The sequence below is a fragment of the Ahaetulla prasina genome, chromosome 8 (assembly GCF_028640845.1).
Source record: "Ahaetulla prasina isolate Xishuangbanna chromosome 8, ASM2864084v1, whole genome shotgun sequence".
In the NCBI taxonomy this organism is placed as follows: domain Eukaryota; kingdom Metazoa; phylum Chordata; class Lepidosauria; order Squamata; family Colubridae; genus Ahaetulla; species Ahaetulla prasina.
The window spans coordinates 32,534,617-32,541,335 of NC_080546.1; the positions used below are offsets into that span (position 1 = coordinate 32,534,617).

The 6,719-nt window shown below is 42.6% G+C and overlaps 1 long non-coding RNA gene across 1 annotated transcript; it reads right to left on the reverse strand.

Moving 5' to 3' along the window:
• Positions 1-1,931: 1,931 nt before the first annotated feature.
• On the reverse strand, positions 1,932-5,587 carry LOC131203312 (uncharacterized). The gene is made up of 3 exons (XR_009156343.1): positions 5,511-5,587; positions 3,689-3,885; positions 1,932-2,147 (listed from the first exon to the last, which is right to left on the reverse strand). It is a non-coding gene; the product is annotated as an uncharacterized LOC131203312 (long non-coding RNA).
• Between the last annotated feature and the right edge of the window lie 1,132 nt (positions 5,588-6,719).

The window sequence follows — 6,719 nt, forward strand, 5'->3', positions numbered from 1 at the left end:
GTCCTTAAAGGTGATTAAGAAATGAAAGGCATAAGTAGCTGTTCATTTTATGGGATGAGTTTGACCCTGTTGCTCCCGAGGACATGGACAGGTTGTTGGGGAGGCTGAATGCCACCACATGTTTACTGGACCCGTGCCCCTCCTGGTTGGTGCTGGCCACGCAGGAGGTGACCCAAGGCTGGCTCCAGGCGATTACGAGCGCTTCTTTGGTGGAGGGTGTCTTTCCGGCCGCCTTGAAAGAGGCGGTGGTGAGGCCCTCCTCAAGAAGCCTTCCTGGACCCGCTGTTTTAGGTAATTATCGTCGGTCTCCAACCTTCGCATGGCGAAGGTTGTTGAGAGTATGGTGGCATATCAGTTTCCTTACACCTGGATGAAACTGTCTATCTAGACCGTTCAGTCCGGTTTCCGGCCGGTTACAGCACGGAGACGGCTTTGGTCGCGTTGGTGGATGATCTCTGGAGGCCAGGGATAGGGGTTGTTCCTCTGCCCTGGTCCTATTAGACCTCTCAGCAGCTGATACCATCGACCATGGTATCCTGCTGCGCGGTTGGAGGGATTGGGAGTGGGAGGCACCGTTTGCGGTGGTTCTCCTCCTATCTCCGACCGTCGCAGTCGGTGTTGACAGGGGGCAGAGGTCGGCCCGAGGCCCCTCACTTGTGGGGTGCCGCAGGGATCGATCCTCTCGCCTTCTGTTCAACATCTACATGAAGCCGCTGGGTGAGATCATCAGTGGGTTCGGTGTGAGGTACCAGCTGTACGCGGATGACACCCAGCTGTACTTTTCCACACCGGACCACCCCAACGAAGCTATCGAAGTGCTGTCCCGGTGCCTGGAGGCCGTACGGGTCTGGATGGGGAGAAACAGGCTCAAGCTCAATCCCTCCAAGACAGAGTGGCTGTGGATGCCGGCATCCCGGTACAGTCAGCTAAATCCGCGGCTGACCATCGGTGGCGAGTCATTGGCCCCGATGGAGAGGGTGCGCAACTTAGGCGTCCTCCTGGATGAACGGCTGTCTCTAGAAGATCATTTGACGGCCGCCTCCAGGAGAGCGTTCTACCAGGTTCGCCTGGTGCGCCAGTTGCGCCCCTTTCTGGACCGGGAGGCCTTGCACGGTCACTCACGCCTTGTGACGCCTCGCCTGGATTACTGCAACGCCTCTACATGGGGCTTCCTTGAAGGGCATCCGGAGGCTGCAGTTAGTTCAGAATGCGGCTGCGGGTGATAGAGGGAGCCCTCGTGGCTCCCGTGATAACACCCATCCTGCGCAGGCTGCACTGGCTACCTGTGGCCTTCCGGTGCGCTTCAAGGTTTTGGTGACCACCTTTAAAGCGCCCATGGCATAGGGCCGGGTTATCACGGGACCGCCTACTGCGACCAGATACCTCTCACCGACCCGTGCGCCTCACAGAGAGGGACTCCTCAGGGTGCCGCCAGCTAGGCAGTGTCGGTTGGCGACGCCCAGGGGAAGGGCCTTCTCTGTGGGGGCTCCCACCCTCTGGAACGAACTCCCCCCAGGACTCCGTCAACTTCCTGACCTTCGAACCTTCCGTCGCGAGCTCAAGACACATTTATTCATCTGTGCAGGACTGGCTTAGATTTTTAAATTTAGAGGGGTTTTAAATTGATTTTAATATTTATATTTGATATTTATATTTCTATTTTTAATAATTCGGGCGCTAGAATAAGTTTTTTAAGGATTATTTTAATTTGTATATTGATATTGATGTTTTATATGCCTGTAAACCGCCCTGAGTCCTTTGGGAGATAGGGCGGTATATAAATTCGAATAATAAATAAAATAAATAAAATAAATAAATTTGAAAGGTAAATTTTGAAACAGTGGCTTCTTCAATGATGAACAGATTGCAGCACCACCATCCACCCACTCCAGCTTTTGGCATGCAGCGGCTTTGAAGTACAGCTCTTGAAGTTGCTTGCAGACCTCAGCTGTATTGGAGGATCTTGAGGGGTAATTTTTAGACTTTCCCTGATCCTGGTGAGTCATAAAATCTGAAGGAATGCCAGTCCCTTTAGTTAGTAGTTGAAGAGCTACAGTCCAGGGGAAAACCCTTCAGGGATCCTCCATGAGCAGGTATTTAGCTGGCCAGCTTCACTGGAAATCTCCCTGGCTTCTCATTTTACCAACCTGGAAAAGATGAAAGGCTGAGTCAACCTTGAGTTGGTCAGGATCAAACTCCTGGCAGTCAGCAGAGTCAGACTACAGTGCTGCTTATTAACCACTGTGCCACCACCACATTAACAAAATGAGTTGTAATTACAGGAAGACAATGCTTGGAACCCCATGTGGATATCCCTTGTCATCAAGGAGTGGTTTGTGCATTCTGTTAAGGTTGAGAGTTATGTTGGAGGTGTATACCAGAAGAGTCATCCAAGCCAAATAGTTCTCAACTGAGGAGCCAGACTAAGAGTATCCACAAACCTATTAACCATGATGAGACATACCAAATATATTGGTTTGCACTGAGTCACACAGCAATAATGAATATGGGCCAAATATGGAAAAGCAAGGACAACCAAATATAGATTAGTTCACTCTATTGTGTTTCCCATAAATACCTGTGATTATGAAAGTTGGACCTTAAAAAAGCAAGACAGGAAGAAAATCAACTCATCTGAGCTGTGATGCTGGAGAAGGCTGTTGTGTAGTCCTTGGACAGCAAAGGTGACTAACAAGCAACTACTGGAGTGCATAGCATCAGATATATCACTAGAAGGCAAAATCACTAAACAGTGTGTCACTTACTTTGGCCATGTCATCAGTGGTGGGGTTGAAAAATTTAACAACCAGTTAGCTGCCTGGTTGCTGGGTGGGCGTGGCCATGGGGCCGTGACCACCCAGGTGCAGGAGGCTACTCGGCCTCCTGCACCACAGTGGGGGGCATTATCGCCCACTTGAGGATCTAGAAGCTTTCCTTGAGCCTCCAGGAAGGCAAAAATGTCCTCTCTCAGGCACCAGAGGCCCTCTGGAGGCTGGAAACAGGCCCGTTTCTGGAATTCTGGAGGGTCCATTTTTCACTGTTTCAGAGCCTCTGCATGGGCTGCATGGAGACTCCTGGGAGGGGAGGGGAGGGGTGGGCATGGTCAGCCAGTCCTGGAACAACTGGTTCGGTAAACCAGATTAAAATTAACATCCGGTGTGAACTGACTGAAACTCACCCCTGCATGTCATGAGGTGAAATTCACTGAAAGAAATTTACTGAACAGTTAGCAGTAAAAGAAAACCAGGCTGTCAAAGAACACAAAAGCTGGACACCATCAAGGCTGACACCAGCCAGAAATAGTGCAAGATTGGAAGATGTGAGAGACCTAGCCCATAGAATCGCCAAGAGTCGGACTTGACTTAATGGATAGCATCAACAACAACATCAATGCCTGAAACACTCATCTGGAATCTTTTTTAAAATATGTATATAGCCCTAGAGGTTAACACCTATCAGATTTCTGTATAGGGTAATATGGATTATATAGAACACATGTATTGAAATCATTGTCTAGCCAATGAAAATATAAAAGAATATTATTGAAATTTAAAGTGAGATTTTCCTTTACACCAGAATATAATATGAATACTTCACTTCTCTATAAAGTTTTCTATCTGTTATAATTAGTTCTCACTATATGGGATTATTTGACCTGGCACATTTTAAAAGGATTTTAAAAGCTTACCTGAGCTTCTTATGATGCATAACAGAAATAATCCATACTCGAGATGAACAAGATTAGAGCATCTGCAAATTGTTGAGGAGCCAAACAATAGCCACACAATAAATTATATTTTTGTGTTCCCTTTGGATTTCATCCTGTTTATTTTGATTATATGTTTTCAGCACTGATTATTAGCAAATTTTGTTCCAGTGTTTAGTCTGTTGAAACAGGAATCCTACAATGAAACTACAATATTGGAAACAATTCAATGTACTCATATAAATAAAGCAGGTGAAAAAGGTCCAGTGTTTTAGGATGCGTTCAGAGAATATTTCCATTGTGATAACTTCTAGTTGCATTTATTAAATTTTACCTTTTTTCCCCACCACTGCTTTATTTATTTTTTTCCTTACCAGAAACAACCTGTTAAAGAGGGGGAAACGGAAAAGCCATACAAATTACTTTTGTCAGCATTTAGGGGATCTCAGAACAAAAACATTCCTAAACATTTTATAAACATCACTTGTAAAATCAATACAGGGACTTTCATTTGGATTTTGTCAGCATGGATTTATCAATAAGAATATTAGTCTATAGTAAAATTACCAGAGAGAATCCCATCCTCAGTGATATTTGAAATAATCAAATGAATTTATATTTTTCCTCCAAAGTGGTAACGCTAATGTGTAAAAATGTACTTCCATGAGTTTATTTCAGTGTGTTTGGTTTTTTCCACATGTTTCTATTTGAATGTCAAAAAAATGGGAAAAATATTTATAACACCTTAGAATATGGTAAGAAGAAAGTATGCAGATGGGACCCAAAAGAACATGTTGCCCCTTGCCTTTTCCCTGTCATCATCCGATGAAATACTACTTAAAGTCCTTAAGTATTTTTAAAGTACAGGTAGTCCTCAACTTATGACTCCTATTGAGCGCAAAATTTATGTTGTTAAGTGATTTTTTACCTCATTTTATGACATTTCTTGTCACAGTTATTAAGTTAGTGACATGGTTGTTAAGTGAGTCTGGCTCCCCCATCTATTTTGCTTGTCAAAAGGTTGCAAAAGGTGGTCACATAACTTAGGGACACAGCCACGGTTGTAAGTATGAATCAGTTGCCAAGCATCTGAATTTTGATCACATGATCATGGGACTGCTACAAAGGTTGTAAGGGTGAAAAATGGTCATAAGTCCCTTTTTTCAGGTTTTTGTAACTTTGAATGGTCACTAAATGAACTGTTGTAAATTGAGGAATAACCGTATTACAAAGTTGACCATAAAATTTGTATATTTAATTTCCATAGGGATGAAAAGTGTCATGTTCACAGACTGTTTCCATAGCGCTCAACAGAAGAGCAGGCTCTTAGCGTGCTCACACATTCTTCCCTTTGTTAGAAGTTACACCTCATTGTTATAGTTAAATGAGCAGCAAAGCTGCTGCAGTCGATCAGTAAAATCCCCTGAGGTAATGTAGTAAGTCCTATCGATTTTGCCTCCCAGGCAGAACCTGAAAAGTGGCGAGCTCACACTTCAAGCAAAAGCCAGGTAGCTCCTCCTAGCTCTTTTCTGTTTCCCGATGGATCCTGCTCCTTTGCGGAATGAAATGGAAGTTTGGGGGAAAGAGAAGCCCGGAGTGGAGTAAAGACTGAATATTTATATCTTGCTAATTAAGCAAAATGCTTGAGGAAAAGCAGATGTATATGTTTCCGGCATTTGTAGCCAGTTATATCTGTCTGTCTAATCAGAACTCGATGCTTTCAAGCCCAAAGATATCTGATGCAAAAGATAGTATTGAATAATTCAACATGAATTACTCGGGGTGTGTTAACTGTTGAACTCACATTTTGCTTTGTGAGAAAACACCTCAGGCACAAAGTTGCAGTCGATTACACTTGCATTATTCTTTCCACAATCACTGTTCCTGAGCGTCCTGTATAAAGTAAAAAGGGTACCTTGTTATGTAATCCAGCTTCATTGGTTTGCATCATACAGATATGCCTAAATCATATTCTTTTCACAGCCTTAACAACAAAATTTGCATTAATTATTTCAAAAGAGTCAAATATTCAAAATCAGCGCTCAAGTGATTTAAGATATTACTATTACCTACACTTATGAATCATGTTGTATTGCCTATTCCCATAATGAACTTTAAGATAAACAACTGGGCGGGGAGGTTGTTTTTTTTTTTTTTTGACAATGCTGAACCTTTGAATAGAGAAAAATCACAGAGTCAAACACAGAGTGCAGTCCTGTGTGGTAAGTGGTATCCATAGCAACCGATAGATTTTATGCTAACTCTGGCCTTTAAAAACATTTCACGTTTACCACTGAGAAAAGATGGCCTTGATTTAAAAATGATACAAGTATCTTGAATGAGGGTGTCCTTCTCTCTATTGCAAATAACACTAACTTCCATCTTTTAGAGTATGAAATCCTCCATGTCACCACTGATGTCCATTATGTTACTGTACCTTTAATGTAAGAAAATACTTTTTTTTGGCATGTCACTATGCCATGTTAAGCCCGCTTAAAAACGAATTCTAGAATCTCGCATTTTGATAAAAATATAGAACATTATATCCCAACTTTCCTCTATGATTATGCAACTGTAAAATATTCTTGTCTACTTATCCTACAGAAACACCAGTCCTTCAAGTTTATAATAACTGGCCATATTATATGAAATAGGAAACATCGGTTCAATCTCTAAAAAGCCTAATTCACTTTGTCTTCACATCCAAATGACTGAGTGCCAGGAAAATGAAATGTGTTTTTAATAAGGGAGGCCATCTATAAAATTAATTTATATATAATTACTGATAACATGTGTAGCACAAAGCATACTGACGCTTAGTACTTAAGATTAAATACTAAGATTAAGTATTAATTAATACTAAGATTAAGTACTAAGATTAAGTATTAAGACCTTCAATCAAAAAATCACCTCCAAACCCCCCATCACCCATAACAATCAACCAGCCATCCCATTATTCAACCAAGTATCCATCACCCTACCATCCATCCATTCAACCAAACAGCCAACTAGC